We start from the raw sequence: 18,295 nt of genomic DNA on the forward strand, positions 1-18,295 counted from the left end.
ACTGAGCCACTGCGTCCCTGTGAATCAAGATATGACTGTCCTATTTCTCAGAACTCTGTGATACAGTTCTGCAAACACACACACACACATCAATAAAGTATATTCTCAAGATTACAATTTAGGAAATTTACATGGAAATTTCTGTATCATCAGGACAAGTACACCTTCCCCCCACCCCTGAAAATAGAAAAAGAATCATGGTTTACCTTTGCAACTTAGGAGATAAACACAGAAAACTGCACTTAAAAATATCAAATTAATGTAGATACAGTTAATTAAAAATTGGAAAAATGATAAAACAACAAAAATATTTTTGGACACATTTTGTTTTCATCCATAATACCAAAATAGAATGATCCTGTGTCCCAATTTATAGCCTGATTTAGAATACTCTTCATTTGAGCCAATTAAAAGAAAATTAAGAAAAACAGACTTGAGAGGAGGAAGTGAAGTCATTCTTCCAAGACGAACATCTGTGGTTAGCAGGTTCAGTAGAACCCTATGTCACTTAATCATCAATGTCTCCCATATGGCGAGGTAGGTGCTGTAATTCCTAGTGATAACAATTATTTCTAAATGTGTATCTACCAGTAAATTAACACAGACAAATTTCAGGTAGCTTTCCTTTTTCCCACCTCCTGTTCTTCAACTCTTTGGCAAACCTCTTTATCTTTGGTGATCAAAAGAGAGCTTTTTCTACCTGTGTTTAAGTTGTACCATTTCATAAGACAAGAAAGCATGTCATATTACGTTCCATCAACAAGGAAAAATATTACATGCGAAAGAAGAGGAATGTAATTGATTCTTTTTTTCCCCAAGATATCACTTTTAATGTTCTCTGTGCAGACACACACACACACACACACACACACACACACACACACACACACACACTCCCATTTGGGGGAGTGGAGAGAGGGAGAAAGAGAAAGAAAGGATGGAAGGGAGGGAGGGCGGAGAGGGAGGGAGGGAGAGGAAGGAAGGAAAGAGGAAGGAAGGGGAGGGAGGGGAGGGAGGAAGGGAAGGAGGAAGAAAGAAAGAAAGAAAGAAAGAAAGAAAGAAAGAAAGAAAGAAAGAAAGAAGAAAAAAAGAAAGAAAGGAGGAAGGAAAGCAGAGAGGACAGAGGGGGAGAGAGGGACAGAGGAAGGAAGGAGGGAGGGAGAGAGGAAAGGGGGAGGAGGAGGAGGAAGCAAGCAAACAGGCAGGCAACAAGCAAGGAAGGAAGGAATGAGGAAGTAAGCAATAAAAAAGAAAGGAGGGAGGGAGGGAAGGAGAACAGAGGGGGAGGGAGGGAGAGGGGATGGGGGAGGGAGGAGGAAGAAAGAAAGAAAGAAAGAAAGAAAGAAAGAAACAGGGAAGGAGAGAGGAAAGAAAGAAAGAGAGAGAAAGAAAGAAAGAAAGAAAGAAAGAAAGAAAGAAAGAAAGAAAGAAAGAAAGAAGCTAAACATTACAACCTTCTATTCTTATCATCATCTCCCTTCAACGCTCCCTGTCTCTTGGCTATCTAAAAATAATTGAACTGCATCTCAGCTGTAAAAAAAAAAGTTTGTCCATGTGCCTTACATAGTTAAGTATTATTGCATTGGTTTTTCTCTCTGTGTTACTTATAGCTTAAGGAAGCAAAGAAAGCTGATAAAACTGGCGACAGGCAAGACAGCCCTCCCTCAGCATCTCCACCTTCATCCAAATCATACCCCAGAGAGAACAGGATTCCTAACCAAAGATACCGCAGGCTTCTTTATGCAATTACCAGTGTCACATGCCGCTTCATTCTCAAAACTAATGCCATTGGTGCTGTTGGAAGGTAAGGTATTATAGGAAGCCTTCTTTTGGGGCTTTGAGCATTTGGGGCTTTGTGGCTCAAACACCGGAAAAGATGTAATGCTATTTTTTTTAATGGCATCCACTATACAATAGAGAAAAGCATATAAGCTATATTGCAATTGTTGGAAGAAATATCCATCTGGTTCAGTTCCAAATGTGGAGAAAGCCACAGGAAACATGGAGGCTGATTTCAAATATGGTTTATGGATGGACAGGACCACATGGTTTTGAGGTCCTAGGCAGCTGACACATGAAATGGAGAGTGAGGGTTATTTATACCCTCTCTTGGGCCTTGCCCTTGAGCTTCCTGTTCCTGTGGCAGGAGTATGTATTCTATTGGTTGCTGTAGGGGTCAGTACTAACTTTGTAGGCTGTCTAACTCCCAGGCTTGGTTGAAGCTTGCTGGCTGATGCAATGAAGGGCTTGTTATGCATGTGGTGAGCTCTGCTGATAGATGGTAGAGGGCTAATCCTATTATGTCCTGAAGGGCCATGTCTTAATTGTAGATTGTAGATAAGATTGTAGATAAATTTATTTATAGGCCGCCCTTTTCCCTGAGGGGACTCAGGGTGGCTTACAACGTATAGGAGAGAGTTGTAGTTATATAGGGAGGGGAATACACACAATGACATATGAAGACAGTACATAATTAAAAATAGAAGCAACATTCATTCATATATATATATGTTTGTGTGTGTGTGTGTATGTATATATATGTATATATATGTATATATATGTATATATATGTATATATGTATATATATTAACATAAATGTTTAAAAATTTATTTGCTGTAAGATTATAAGGGATGGTTTGGATGAACATGTGGTATTTGTGGGGTGAAGACAAGGTGTATGTATGAGTAAATTTGACTTTAAGATAATCTGTGACTGTAATAAAGATTTTATTTTATTTATCTTTGCCTGGCTTGTATTTGTTTAATTCACTCATAGAGTTGTTGTTTTGAATTTGTGTACACCTTTCTTGTTTTCTAATAGCCTGAATATTCTTTGTGTTTTGTTGAGTATCTATATATTGATTGAAGACTAGCAGAGCATATCCATGAATGCCAGCTAGCAGTCAGAGGACACAATGAAAATTCCTTAATCTCCCAACGTATAGAAAGACTCATCTACAGTTTCCAGCTGGGAAACTGTGAGCAACCTAGACCAAGCTGAATCCAAAAATGCTTAGGAATTCCTGGAAACTTGGCATTTAAACAAATCAGCAATCAATAGACAGATAGAGATAAACTGTATTGACAAAATCATTCTAAAGAGAGACTAAACAAGCTAAGAAACAAAAACATCTTCTCCAGCAAGCAAACCCAGATAAGCACAGATTAACACCAGACAAACAATCAAGCAGAAAGTAATACTCTAATCAAGAAACTACCAAGGAGAAGTCCATACTTCTACTAACACTGTCAGAGAATATTTAGATCATTGAGTCTAACTGTCAGGGTTCCAAATAGCAGCCAAAAGTAAATCAGAGTCCAAGGCAAAGTATTGTTCAAAGTTCCAATTTATGAAGAGAGCCATGTTAGGACGAATCTGAAAGCTTCCCGATTTTCCACACCCAGTTGAAAGTTTAAGATCTTGCCCCCATCGCACAATTCCATCACATGATCCAATCTCCCACTGCCATGCTGGCAGTTCCACCCATCCAGTTCCGGTAAGGTGCAGAGGTGCAGAGACAAAGGATGACCTTGGCTTTCTAGAAAGAATTTTGCTTTGGCTACACAGTATGTAACTCTGTACAATCCCCCCCCCATTTTCCCACAATAGAAAAAGGCATAGTAGAATAATAGAAAGTGTGACAGGCCAAAGATCCAAAAGAAAGCTGCAGGCCTGATACTAACCTTCTGCTCAATATAGGAATCAAAGTTAGAATATCCCAACAGATGGCTGTCTGCTTGAACACATCTGTAGTGTCTAGAAAGGTCAGAAGCAAAGGGCCTAAAACCATACCGGTTCATTATAGTAATACGTCATGGGTGTCAATTGCTATTCAGAGCCAAAAATGAATATATCCTAATGTGTTATGCTGTGGTAGATGAGCAATGATATGAACCTTAAATTGAGAGAGGGGGGAGGGAGGGGAGGAGGGAGGGAGGGGGAGGACAGCAGATTGAAAGACAGAGAAATAGTTGAAAGATCAGACTGGGGCATTTTCTGGCCTCAGGACACATCTGGCCCTTTGGTTGTCCCTGTCCAGTCTGCATGGATTACTTTATTTTGAAAGTGACTGCTACTTTTTTCCCCAGTTTATGTATTTGTGTGTGTGTGCAATGCATGCCTAACCACCTTCACAACCCTATTGGTTTGACCGTCCCCAGCAGTCCAGTTTTTCATGTGACCCCTTGGGGAAATTAATTGTCTACTCCTGTAATATAAACAGATGATGGCAGATGATGGGATCCTGCCGGTTTAACAATCGGTTCGGTGATTGTGTGCTTCGCACATGGGCTCCACATACATCAGCAGTTTTAGCAAAACTTACCTTCCACGTTACTTCTGGGGAGTAACATAGCTGAGGGGTGGCAACCTGCTCTGCTGCATGAATCAGCTGAGAGGATATAGGTGGGATATAGGATATAGTTAAGGTGGGCAGGTGGGCCAACCTGATTGTCGTAGCAAACCGGTTCACTCACCAGCTGATCGTCGGAGCTACTGGTTTGCCCAAACCGGTCCATACTGGATGAATCCCATCCCTGGATGATGGATAGATAGATGATTGATAGATAATGGAAAGAGGGAGAGAGAGAGAGAGGTGGGGAAAGCTAAGATAGATAGATGATAGATAGAGGAGAGAGAGCAGGGAAAGCTATGATATAGATGATTGCAAGAGAGAGAGAGAAAGAGAGAGTGAAAGAAAGAGATGTGCTCCTACAGTTTGCTGAGATCACAGGAATATAAATAAATAAATAAATATACTGACACACAGATATATACACACATTTACATTCACAGGAGTATGAAAAGAGGAACTCGAGAAGATGTGGAAAGTAAAGTAGTCCCAGTGATGGTAGGAGCACTTGGGGCAGTAACACCTAACCTGGGAGACTGACTCTACCCTGTTTCCTTGAAAATAAGTCCTCCCCAGATAATAAGCCCAACGGGGCTATTGAGTGCATGCGCTAAAATAAGCCCTCCCCAAAAAATAAGCCTTTCCCTAACACAGCAGCAGCCATGAGGTGACCACGCTCGCTGCCTCCTGCACCTGAAAAATAATAAGAGCTCCCCGAAAATAAGGCCATGCGCCTATTTCAGGGGTGAATAGAAAATAAGAATCTGTCTCATTTTCAGGGAAACACAGTAGGAGTGATATCAGAGCTGTCTGTTAAAAGGAGTGCAATGCTAGTATTGAAGTAGGCAAAATTTCACAAAAACCAGCAAATGATTTCCTACATTTCTCAGGTTCCATCATCAAACAAGTTTTATTTTTGGGACATTCAGTACCTTGAGACCATTATTCTATGTGTTCTGCTCTCCAGAATAAAACTGAGCAGCTCTTGACTGCTCTCTGTGACCATCGTCTCAAGTATCTGGAGGGGGGGGGAAACCCACCCCAAAGTGATCATCTATTTTCTCAGTCATGTTTTCTCAAGGATATACACTTGCTTTGTTCTCCCCAGTTTCTCGTTTTAGGCCTACATCATCACTGCTGTTTTCTAAACTGGTTTATTTGCCTGAATAATATATACAGTACTTCCTTAACTGAGATGCTCAGAAACAGACACAATAGTTGTGTTGAAATCTGACCAACACAAAATATACCGGATAAGCTTTTTCCCCCACACATCATCAATGACTATAGTTCTAGGCTGCCTAAACAGAGGGATAGAATCAAGATCACGTGAAGTGTTAACACTACTTTATAATGCCTTGATAAGGCCACACTTGGAATACTGCATCTAGGTTTGGTCACCACAATGTTAAAAAAGATGTTGAGACTCTAGAAAGAGTGCAGAGAAGAACAACAAGACTGATTAGAGGACTGGAGGCTAAAACATATGAAGGACGGTTACAGAAACTGGCTAGTTTAATGAAAAGAAGGACTAGGAGAGATATGATAGCAGTGTCCCAATATCTCAGGGGCTGCCACAAAGAAGAGGGAGTCAAGCTATTCTCAAAGCATTTGAGGGTAGGACAAGAAGCAATGAGTGGAAACTAATCAAGGAAAGAAGCAACTTAGAACTAAGGAGAAATTTCCTGACAGTTAGGACAATTAATCAGTGGAAGAACTTGCCTCCAGAAGTTGTTATTGCCCCAACACTGGAAGTTTTTAAGAAGATGTCGGATAGCCATTTGTCTGAAGTAGTGTAGGGTTTCCTGCCTAAGCAGGGGGTTTGACTAGAAGACCTCCAAGGTCCTTTCCAACTCTGTTATCCTATTCCTATTCCTATTCCCATCTACTGTATCCTATTCTATTCTATTCCTATGTATGAAGACACCAAAGCACACTATATATTTTATTTAAAACCATCATCACCAACATCAGCAATCATCTTGTAGACCCATGATGGCGAACCTATGGCACCTGTGCCCAAAGTGGCACACGGAACCATTTTGCCTGTCACGCGCTGCTTCGGCCCTTCCTTTTCTGGGTTTCTGGCACACATATGCATGTGCCAATCAGCTGTCTTTTGTGCGTGCAGCAGTGCCAGGAACTGGAAGAGCTGGTCTTCCATTTATCCAGTATGCGCATGCTCACCAGCCAGCTGATCGGTGCATGCGCAGCAGTAACTGGAAGACTTGCCAGTCAGGGCACATGCACATGCCAGAAACTGGAAGTTAATGTTTTGGGGCGCGCATGCCCCCTGGGCAACTCCTCTTCTTGATTGCAGCCAAGTGTTCACCATCACTGATCTAGATCATTGTTTGATTATATGTCATCAAGTCAATGTCAACTCTTAGCAAATCAACAGTCCTTTTCCAGGATATCATCTACAGTCCACAGGGAATATTTATAAAATATATAGATATTTTTATTAATATATCTTCAAAAATATTTTAATTATACAGCAAATAACACAAGGGAGAATAATTTCCGATCTATAATTAGGTTATAGCATCTGTGGTTTGTCATATTTTGGGAGGAATAGGAATACATGCACCCAGCTGTAAGGCTTGGTTATTTATTGTGGAAAAAGCTATCATTATGTGTGACTGAGCTTCAAACACTATTTCATTATCAAGCCCATTATCAGGAAACACACTGACATTAGAATAGTGCATGCTGTTACTATAGATACCTGCATTTTTACTAACTGTTCTATGTGTGGGAATCCTGGTAACTTTTTACTTAGTAAGAGATGTTTGTGTACTGTGATAGACATAATTATGTGAAGCAGGCTAGACAATCGTTAGAGTGCTTTGAGCTCTCACCAAAAGTCATGGAAATGAAAATGTTTGCAGCACCAGTTTTGAACTTCAGCCAGCAATGCATTTTCTAAAATTACTCATTACACTTTGACTACCTGAGATACCCCCCCCCCAAAAAAAGTGTTACACTTGTACTTTAAATATCCAAATGCTACCGACATGACTTTGATCCCTTCAAATGTATTCCTTATATTTTTATGAGATTCGTTAGCCAAATTCAGGTAAGACTTGTACCATCCTTTTCATTTTAATTTTTTGTTCACACATGGGAAGTATGAAGGACAGGAAATCAAGAGTTCAGGCAGTTCAGATGAATGTAGGTTTAGTTTATGCTAAAGCTCTCTACAAGAAGAATCTGAACTATGGGTGGAGACGACCTCGTAGACGACCCTCATTCTGTCAAGGACTAAGGAGTACTCATTTCAAAAGATTTAAGCCCCAGAGCTCACTGTAACAGCATTGCCAAAAAGGCACTAAGAGTTGTTAACCTAATTTTGCAAAGCTTCTTCCCAGGTAACCTTGCACTGCTAACCAGGTCATACAAAACCTTTGCCAGACCAATTCTTGAATACAGCTCATTTGCCTGGAATCCACACTGTATAACAGACATTAATAGAATTGAGCGAGTCCAGAGATATTTCATGAGAAGTTTACTCCACTCCTCTGCTCACAATAGAATCCTTTATGCCACTAGGCTTCAAATTTTGGATCTGGATAACCTAGAACTATGCCGCCTACGATCTGACTTAAGCTTAGTACACAAAATTATCTGCTACAACATCCTACCATGTTTCCCCCAAAATAAGACAGGGTCTTATTGACCTCTGAAATAAGCGCTTGGCCTTATTTTCGGGAAGGCCTTATTATTTTTGAGGTACAGGAGGTGGTGAGTGTGGTCACCTCATGGCTGCTGCTGTGTTACAATATTTTAAGGGAGGGCTTATTTTGGGGGAGGGCTTATTTTAGCACATGTGCTCAAAAATCCAATTGGGCTTATTATCTGGGGAGGTCTTATTTTCAGGGAAACAGGGTACCTACTTCAGCTTCAACTATGATAATACATGGAAAACAATTGATACAAACTCAAAGTAAACTGCTCCAAACTCAATTGCAGAAAATATGACTTCAGCAACAGTGTGGTCAATGCCTGGAATGCACTACTTGACTCTGTTGTTACAGCCTCAAACCCCAAAAGCTTTCTTAAACTGTCTTAAACTGTCTACCGTGGGGCTCACCACATTCCTAAGAGGTCCGTAAAGGGGGCGTGCATAAGCGCTCCAGCATGCCTTCCATCCCTGTCCTACTGTTCCCATCTATTTGTACTCATTTCTTATGTATATATGTATACCTTCTTATACTTATATGTTTATATGTTATATTCATAGCTCTGCTTGTTTTCTCATATATGCTTGACAAAGCAAAATAAATAAATACAATAGTTCCTGTCAAAGCAACTTAGCAATAGATAAGAGTCAACAGAATTCAAGATGGGCTGAACTTAGATCTTTTGTGGGTGTGAAGGGACTCTTAAGCGATGATGTGGGATTTGGGGGTTCTCCGAACTGCATAGAATCTCAGTTAGAGGTTCACCCGAACCCCTGCAAACCCCCAGCAGCCCACCTCTGCTTAAGCAACAAGTAATGACTTAATAGTCAGCCATCAACACCCTAGTTAACATCTAAAAGCTCCACCCACAACTAGGAACCATAAACATATAACAGCCCAGTTCATATATTTTGGAGCGAGAGAATTTGATGAGCATGAACCCAAGAGCTTGGAAGAATAAACCTTTGGTCCTGGTAACCAACTCAGATTGGATCCTGCAACATGACCCTGGGGACATATGCATTTACTTTCATTGGAAAAAAATCTTCTTCCTATCCTGATTATCCCTAGGCTCTTCAAGCTATCTCCCTTACCTCTCCATAGCAGGAGAGGAATCATTTGCCTAACAAAAAATGCAGTTAGGTGCATTATTGTTATAAACAGCAGCTTCAGCTGAGAATTACCTGGTAGGTCTTGGATTAATTAATTTATTTCCCCAAATACACCTTTGTGGAAGTTTTTGTTACATGCCCATTTATTTGAATTTCATCCATCACTGAGAAGACATCCAATTAATGAACTAAAACAGGACTTAATGGGCTGCCATTCCAAGTAATTGCCTAGATAGTGACTTTGTTTCTAGTCCGTTCATTTGCTTCAAAAGTAAACTCTTTTATGAAGTAGGAGTAGGAGACTGTCTTCAAGGTACAGCCACCTATTTACACGTGAATCATTTAGAAAATAAATCAAGCGACTCATAACTTTTGTGTGCTTCTTTGGTCTTCAGAAAAGCAGACCATACCCAATTAATCTCATTAATTAAATTAATTTTCAGTGAGATTGGCTTAAAGATAACAGGGTTTGTTGGGTTGTTTTGTGCAAAATTCTGGCTCTTAAAGAAATAAAAAGAAAATTTTGGACAAAGATTAGGTAAAGCAAAGGTGAAGGTTCCCCTCATACATATGCGCTAGTTGTTTTCGACTCTAGGGGGCAGTGCTCATCTCCGTTTCAAATCCGAAGAGCTAGCACTGTCCGAACACGTCTCCCTGGTCAAGTGGCCGGCATGACTAAATGCCGAAGGCGCACGGAACACTGTTACCTTCCCACCAAAGGTGGTTCCTGTTTTTCTACTTGCATTTTTATTTGCTTTCGAATGGCTAGGTTGGCAGAAGCTGGGACAAGGAATGGGAGTTCACTCCATTGCCCGGCACTAGGGATTCGAACCGCCGAACTGCTGACATTTCTGATCAACAAGCTCAGTGTCTTAGCCACTGAGCCACCAAGTCCTGGACAAAGATTAAGAGAGGGTGGTTACGCTTCAGGTGCCCTTTCAGAATAAAGTTGAAACTCCAATTGGGGCCTCTCTTTGACAGTCTACTTGTCTTTCCGTGAATCATCCAATGTTATTAGAGAAGTCATCAGAAAGAAAATGTCAGAATTATCTTTAGACTTCTTTTTGCTGAAGAACAAAACCTCTTAAGGTAGCTAGACTCTTCATATATTTGATGAAAGATGACCATTGAGTGTTTTGTTCTGACATACGATTATAGGATCAAAATCCAGGTCAAGAAGAAGTGAAATAAGGGTTATTGTTCCTGCAATTTGTAAAGATGTGGGTTTTTTCTTTTGAAGAAAAGAATATGGTATTGTATGGAGGTGTGTGTGTTTGTGTGCTTCTCCCTCCTCCTCTCTACCGACCCATATTTTAAAAAGGTCAAGGTGACATTCTTGCTTTAATATACTTGTTTTTCTATTTCTGTTATTTGGCTTTGGTTTAAGGCTGCATTGTGTAGAAACTTCTGCACTCATCACAACTATGTTTTTCATGCTGAGTTGTAATACAGCCTGGACTTTGGGGGAAATTCAGTTGTGTTAAGAGGGGAGGGGGGAAGCAGTATTATCTTGTTTGGTGTTGCATGATGACAAATGTGACCTCCCCCCCCCCCACACACAAACATCTTCCATGAAATAAATTAATCGAAAGTACGGACAAAGGAAAAGGAAGCAGAACTGTTTTCAATAGAAGAAAATATGTGAAGCATAATGTTGAATTATAGAATAATTGGTCCTTTCTGGCCTTGTTTGTTTGCTACCAGGTGTTTATTTATTTACCGGTATTTTATTTATTTATTTATTTATTTGGCCAAGCATGGATTAGATAACAGATATATGTATAAACATGATTATGAATACATAAAATGGACACAAATATATGGGAATATTAGGACAGGGACAGTAGGCACGCTGGTGTGCTTATTCACTCCCCTTAAAGACCTCTTAGGAATGGGGTGAGGTCAACAGTAGACAGTCTAAGGTTAAAGTTTTGGGGGTTTGGGGAAGAAACCACAGTGCCAGGTAATGCATTCCAGGCATTGACAATTCTGTTACTGAAGTCGCATTTTCTGCAATCAAGTTTGGAATGGTTTACCATAAGTTTGTATCTATTGTGTGCTCGTGTGTTGTTGTGGTTGAAGCTGAATTATTCATTGACAGATAGAACATTGTAGCATATAAATTTATGTACTACACTTAGGTCAGATTGAAGACGGTGAAGTTCTAAGTTGTCTAAGCCCAAAATTTCAAGCCTGGTGGCATAAGGGATTCTGTTTCGAGCAGAGGAGTGGAGGACTCTTCTCGTGAAATATCTCTGGACTCATTCAATTGTATTAATGTCTGATATGCAGTGCCGGTTCCCGACAGATGAGCTGTATTTAAGAATTGGCCTAGCAAAAGTTTTGTTTCCCCTGGTTTGCAGTTCAATATTACCGGAGATAACATCATCAGTGAAAGTGAGAGTGGGTTTGCTGCCTGTCCATATAAAATAGTTTTCCCTACCAGGATTGTTGATGCTGTGGTTTCCTCCTTGGTATGCTTTAATTTGGGTACTGGGTTGTTGTTGTTGTTTGCTTGTTTGTCTGGTGTTAATCCCCGGTTATCTGAGTGTTGATTGCTGAAGGGGATGTATTCTGGTCTTTTTATTTCCTTTATTAATGTCACTTGAATGGCATGTAGAAGCGGCTTCTCTCAAGCAAAATCCAAGCTCAGAGAGCATCAAGGATTCCAAAGTCTTGATTCAGGCATAGCTTTATATAATTTTATATTAATATGGTTTCTCCCATAATAATAGGTGCAGGATTATCCTCTTGAACTGCTGGATTGGTGTAGCTTTCCTGGATCAGAAGGCTGAAATAAGTTTCTGAGTATTAGCAGAGTGTCCTTTTCACTGGTCCTAACTACAGTTTTGAATTTAATCTATTTTATCAAGGTTATCCTGATGTGTGTGTGTGTTGTTGTTTTTGTAACCAGGGTCATGGAGGTGGGTTATAAAAACAAGTAGATATCACAATTGTGCAGTTGAGACCCTGACTAGTTTTTATGTGCCTTACACAGACATGAGAAATCACATTATTGCAGTTGCTGTTTTGACTATTTCAATCCCCTAAATATGCCACTGGATGGAATACTTGAGATGGGTAGAGGCAAAGCAAAACCTTTTCATGTACCTCTGATTTGCACGGTTTACAATGGCTCCAGCCCATTGAGATTTAGTCAGCAAACCATGGTAGTCAAGATATTGTACTGTGAGAAGCCTCCTGCCCTTCTAGGAGAATGATGTGGTCAGCTTTCCTGACCTGCTCCCAAGTTGCCATAGGCTGGGGGGTGGGAAATCGAGCCTCGCAGGCACATCGAAGAATGTGCACTTGAGCCAAAACAAAAAAACATCCTAGGCAGCCAAAGTCAAGGCCATCTCCACAGAAACCTGCAACGGCTGGAGGGAGTGACTTCTACTTCCCCCTTCGTTGGGGAATGTGACTAATGACACACTTTTGGGGGAGGGGCTTCACTTGGTCCCTGCCGAAATGCCGCTCCCAATTAAACAACTGGGTTTTTCTTGTAATGTTGCTTGAGGCTCCCACTTTCCTTAGGGCATTGGTCGGAACCCTGACAGCAATATTTTGAGGAATATTTTTTTAAAAGGCAGAATATTATATTTCCTTAGGTGAGAAATGGAGAAATGTGTTTTTTTAGAGTCAGGAAGCAACAGCAGTCTCCCTGCCCCCAAGCTGAAACTGAGGAAGCACCTTTTAGAAACGCAGATTTGATGACCCATTCAAGAGAGGATGTTTCGAAACTCCCTGCAGCAAAGTCTGAACAAAGGCAGAATGGTAGGATTAGAAGCAGCCCCCTCACTCAAGATCCAAAGCAGGACGAAAACCATTAAGCCACAATAGGAATTGCCCAACACCCTTTCAGAACACAAGCCCCTTCGTTGCATCACCCCAGAGCAGTCCAAACTTCAACCAAATTAGCTCAGGCAAGCACCTGGGATTTGCATTTTCTCTTTTGCCTATAGAGCCAGCTATGACCCCTACATGACCCCTATATTATCCAATAGGAGTCTGACAACAGCCAGTAGACTATTGAAGGACATGTTCTTGCACAGGAACAGGAAGATCAAGTACAGAGCCCAAGAGAAGGTATAAAAGCCCCCCACTCCCAACTCCATGTGGTCAGCTACCCAGAACCCATGTGGTTCTGCATCATCAATAAACCATCTTTCCAATCAGCCTCCATTTTATTTATTTATTTATTTATTTATTTATTTATTTATTTATTTATTTATTTATTTATTTATTTATTTATTTATTTATTTATTTATATTTAAAACTTTTATATGCCGCCCAATCCCAAAGGACTCCAGGTGGCTTACAAACAGAATAAAAAAAAACATAAAAACAATACAATTTAAAACAACAATCATCCATTATAAATTCATTCTAGTCAGGGCCGGACCTCGATAGTGAGGTCAACAGCCCCAGGCCTGCTGGAACAGCCAAGTTTTTATGGCTTTTCTGAAGGCCATTAGAGTGGGTATGGTCCAGATTTCCGGGGGGAGCTGGTTCCAAAGAGTCGGAGCAGCCACCGAGAAGGCTCTCCTCCGAGGGCCCGCAAGCCGACATTGTGTCGCCGACGGCATTCGGAGGAGGCCCAATCCATGTTTCCAGTATCTTTCTCCCAGCTTGGAACTGAACCAGATGGATATTTCTTTCCGCGGTACAACACTGAAGTATAGTCAGTAGACTATTATATATAAAAAAGAGAATGCCTGATACATTATTTGCTACATTATAAAAAAATTAAATCAATGAGATGCCTTTTTTTCCCTTTTGCTTTTAATTGGCCTGCTGTAATGCACTGAAGCAGCTCCTGAGCCGACCGAATTATTTGGTGCTCTCAGAGCTTGGTTGCTTTCTTGCAGACCTTTCATTACCCCGAGTAGGTAACATCATTAGAGCTGGTGAAACGCCTGCAACAAAACAGCCAGGCTCAGAGAGCACTAAAGACCCACACATTTCAACCCTGAGCTGCAAATATTCTCCTTTATTGAATGAACTCTGAATTCCACACTCCCACTTGCTGATGGGAAGAGTCATATTTTAGCAACCTGGGTCAGCTTTTCCTGTGTTTCAGTAAACTGGTTCAGCAGCAAGATGACAATGTGTTAGGTTTGAAAGCCATGGGTGGATTTTGAAACCGGTCTAGTTTCATTGCTATTGCGCCTCTACGAGGATTCTTCCCAATATAGGAGGAGCCGAGGTGGCGCAGTGGTTAAATGCAGCACTGCAGGCTACTTCAGCTGACTGCAGTTCTGCCGTTCGGCTGTTCAAATCTCACCGGCTCAGGGTTGACTCAGCCTTCCATCCTTTCGAGGTGGGTAAAATGAGGACCCGGATTGTTTTGGGGGGCAATATGCTGACTCTGTAAACCGCTTAGAGAGGGCTGAAAGCCCTATGAAGCGGTATATAAGTCTATAGCAATAGCAATAGCAGTTAGACTTATATTATCTCTAAGCGGTTTACAGAGTCAGCATATCGCCCCCACAGTCTGGGTCCTCATTTCACCCACCTTGGAAGGATGGAAGGCTGAGTCAACCTTGAGCCAGTGAGATTTGAACCGCTGAACTGCAGATAGCAGTCAGCTGAAGTGGCCTTCAGTACTGCACTCTAACCACTGTGCTACCTCGGCTCTAATAAGTCTAACTGCTATTGCTACTACTGCTATTGCTATAATTTGCAAAATGTAGATTTTTCTGTTGGGCTATGACTGCTGTGCTTAACTGATTATTGGGTAATCTGAATAGAATAGAATAGAATAGAATAGAATAGAATAGAATAGAATAGAATAGAATAGAATAGAATAGAATAGAATAGAATAGAATATTCCATTCTTTATCCAATTCTTTATTGGCCAAGTATGATTGGATACACAAGGAATTTGTCTTTGGTGCATTATGCTCTCAGTGTACGTAAAAAGATAGGAAAAGATACATTCGTCAAGAACCATAAGGTACAACACTTAATGATAGTCACAGGGTACAAATAAGCAATCAGGAAACAATCAATATCAATATAAATTGTAAGGATGTTGGCAGGGTGATATCTCTGCTTTTTAGTATGCTGTCTAGATTTGCCATAGCTTTCCTCCCCAGGAGCAATGGTCTTTTTAATTTCTGTTGATCTACAGTGGGGAAAAAAATCAGAAGTTTGGTAGCACCTCTTCCATTTCACAACTTTTATCAAGTCTTTAAATAAAATGTGTTGGTCAGAAAAAATGGTGCCAGACTCTCGATTTTGAGACTGACCTAAGGAAGAATTTCCATTTTTATGTTATCCCACACAGAAAAGAAGTATAAACAAAGTTGGTTCTGATATGGGTAGTGGAAAGAGGGTGGGTTAACCACGTATTTTGTTAAAAGGAGAACATTTGTCAGAATATTGATGAAGGAGTCTCATCTGAGTTAGAAAATTAGAGAAAAGGTGCCAGACATGTTGGTGCAGGGGGGGAGGGGGAGTGAGAAACCTGGTTTCACTCTGCATTTGTTATTCCATAAGGCAACTTGCTCAACATTTGGAAGATCATATTATTGTTTTTTTAGTGTTTGGTGACAGAATTGTTAAAAAAAAAACAAGCACTTGTTTATGAAAGAAAAAAAGATTCTCTATGGGGAGGATTTCTATGTTTTGAAGTACATTCAGTGAGCACTGGTGAATTTAAATTTTTTTTATTCTGCTCAATCGTGTTTGCTTCTCAGAGACTACCTGGAGAAGCCCTTGTGGTTTGTATGGCGAGGATTTTCAGAAGTGGCTTGACCTTCCCAAGAGCTGCTGGGGGTTCACACAGGTTTGGGCGATCCTCTAGCTATGATTCTGCCCAGTTCGACAAACCTCCAAATGCCACCCTTGGATGGCTACTCCTGTCCCTCCCCTCCCCACCCCTCCTAGGAGTCTCCACGCAGCCCATTCATCATGCCAAGTAAGTGCAGGGCCTGTGCAGAGGCTACGGAAGGGTGAAAACGGACCTACTGGAGATTCCAGAAGTTCCAAAACAGGCCTGTTTCTGGCCTCCAGGAGGCCTCTGAAGCCCAGGGGAAGCACTTGTCACCCTCCCAGAGGCTCGAGGAAAGCCTCTGGAGGCTGGGAAGGGTGAAAAATGGGCCTACTAGTTTTAAAGACGAGGTGTGAGGTAGAACAGAATGGTTTATTCAACAAGCAACAGGCTACAACAGAATCAGAACACGGACGAAACGAAGCCCGCCTGACAGCTATTTATATTTGACAGCTGTCAGGCGGTTGGCCAATTGGTGGCCAGCATTTTTCCTGCCGGCAGGCGCGCCCGAGCCAATCAGGAGCCTGAGGCTCTGGCCCTGCCTGCCGGCTGCGTCGGGAGAACACAACAACTAGAAGTACTGGAAGTCTGGAAACGGGTCCGTTTCTGTCCTCCGGAGGGCCTCCAGAGCCCAGGGAGGTCATTTTCACACTCCCATTTTCTGACCAGTAGCGGAAATTTTGAGAACCGCTAGGGGAAATTTTGAGTAGTTTGGAGAACCGGTAAATACCACCTCTGACTGGCCCCGCCCCCATTGGACAAGAAGACCTCCAATGTCCTTTCTCACTCTATTATTCTGTATTCATTCCCCCCTTTTCACTAACTCACACTAATTTAAATCTCATTGATTTCAACCACCCTAATCTAACACAACTGGTTATCAGTCTAGGGAAAGGACATTTACTTCCATGCAACCATGAGGTAGGCTAAGATTATAGAGAATGGGAAATGTAAATGTTAAACGGATATGTAGTCAAATCGTTTAGATTCATAATTCTAAAAGCATGAAACCAGAGGCCAATTAGAAGCTGGAAGAGAATGAAATAAGTAGGTTTGGGGATTGTAGCCTAGAGGAAAAGTAATATTTGAATAATGAAATGGTACCTTTCAAAAGGAAATATGCATATTGGAGTTTACATATCTTTTCACAGAAGTGGTTAAGCAATTTATAATTTGGACATTAAACATATGCTGATAATTAGCAGAGAAATTAGTAAACGTCTTCTTTACTGGCCCAATTTGTATCTTTAACAGCAGCCCAAACCGTAAAAACTCAACAAGTAAACCTCTCAATGGAATGGAGATAAAAATAAATGGACAGCTTTGTTTCTTAGCTCCTGCTGACACCGCGAAAAATCACAATGCAGTTAGTCTGTTTTTAGCATTGCCTTCAATGTGTTAGATGAGCCAACTCTGGTTGTAAAAATCTGAATGAGCACTAGATGTTACCAAAGAGTGGCATCTGAATTACGAGTCTGGGGAGATTCTCAGTCATCCAGGTTGTCCCAAAGGTGCTTTTTCAAGAGACAACTGGACTTTTTTTTTAAAAAAAAAATTGAAGACGTTTCAGTTCTCATCCAAGAAGCTTCTTCAGCTTCTTTTACTCTTTAGTGAAACCATCCAGTCAGAGCTGAAGAAGCTTCTTGGATGAGAAGCAAAATGTCTTCAAAGAAAAACCAGAAATTCCAGTTGACTCTTGAAGAAGCACCTTTGGGTCATCTGAATTAGGACCTAACTCCTAATTTTGGGTCTGGGATGCAAAATGATATAATAATTTTCACTTTCTATTTCTGCATAGTGCAGTGCCAAAACTAATAGCTGCTTTACCTAGAATACTGCATCCAGTTTTGGTCGCCACAATGTAAAATAGATGTGGAGACTCTAGAAAGAGTGCAGAGAAGAACAACAAAGATGATTAGGGAATTGGAGGCTAAAATATATGAAGAACAGTTGCAGGAACTGGGTATGTCTAGTTTAATGAAAAGAAGGACTAGGGGAGACATGATAGCAGTGTTCCAATATCTCAGGGGTTGCCACAAAGAAGAGGGAGTCAAACTATTCTCCAAAGCACCTGAGGGTAAGAGAAGAAGCAATGGGTGGAAACTAATCAAGGAGTGAAGCAACTTAAAACTAAAGAGAAATTTCCTGACAGTTAGAACAATTAATCAATGAAACAACTTGCCTCCAGAAGTTGTGAATGCTCCAACACTGGAAGTTTTTAAGAAGAGATTGGACAACCATTGGTCTGAAGTAGTGTAGGGCTTCCTGCCTAAGCAGGGAGTTGCACTAGAAGACCTCCAAGGTCCCTTCCAACTCTGTTATTCTAAGATTTATTACAAAATTTGAACATTTTCTTTTCTTTTTAATTTTTC

This window comes from Thamnophis sirtalis, unplaced genomic scaffold, assembly GCF_051295495.1.
Source record: "Thamnophis sirtalis isolate CommonGarterSnake01/CBP01778 unplaced genomic scaffold, rThaSir2_p1.2 scaffold_7, whole genome shotgun sequence".
NCBI lineage: Eukaryota > Metazoa > Chordata > Lepidosauria > Squamata > Natricidae > Thamnophis > Thamnophis sirtalis.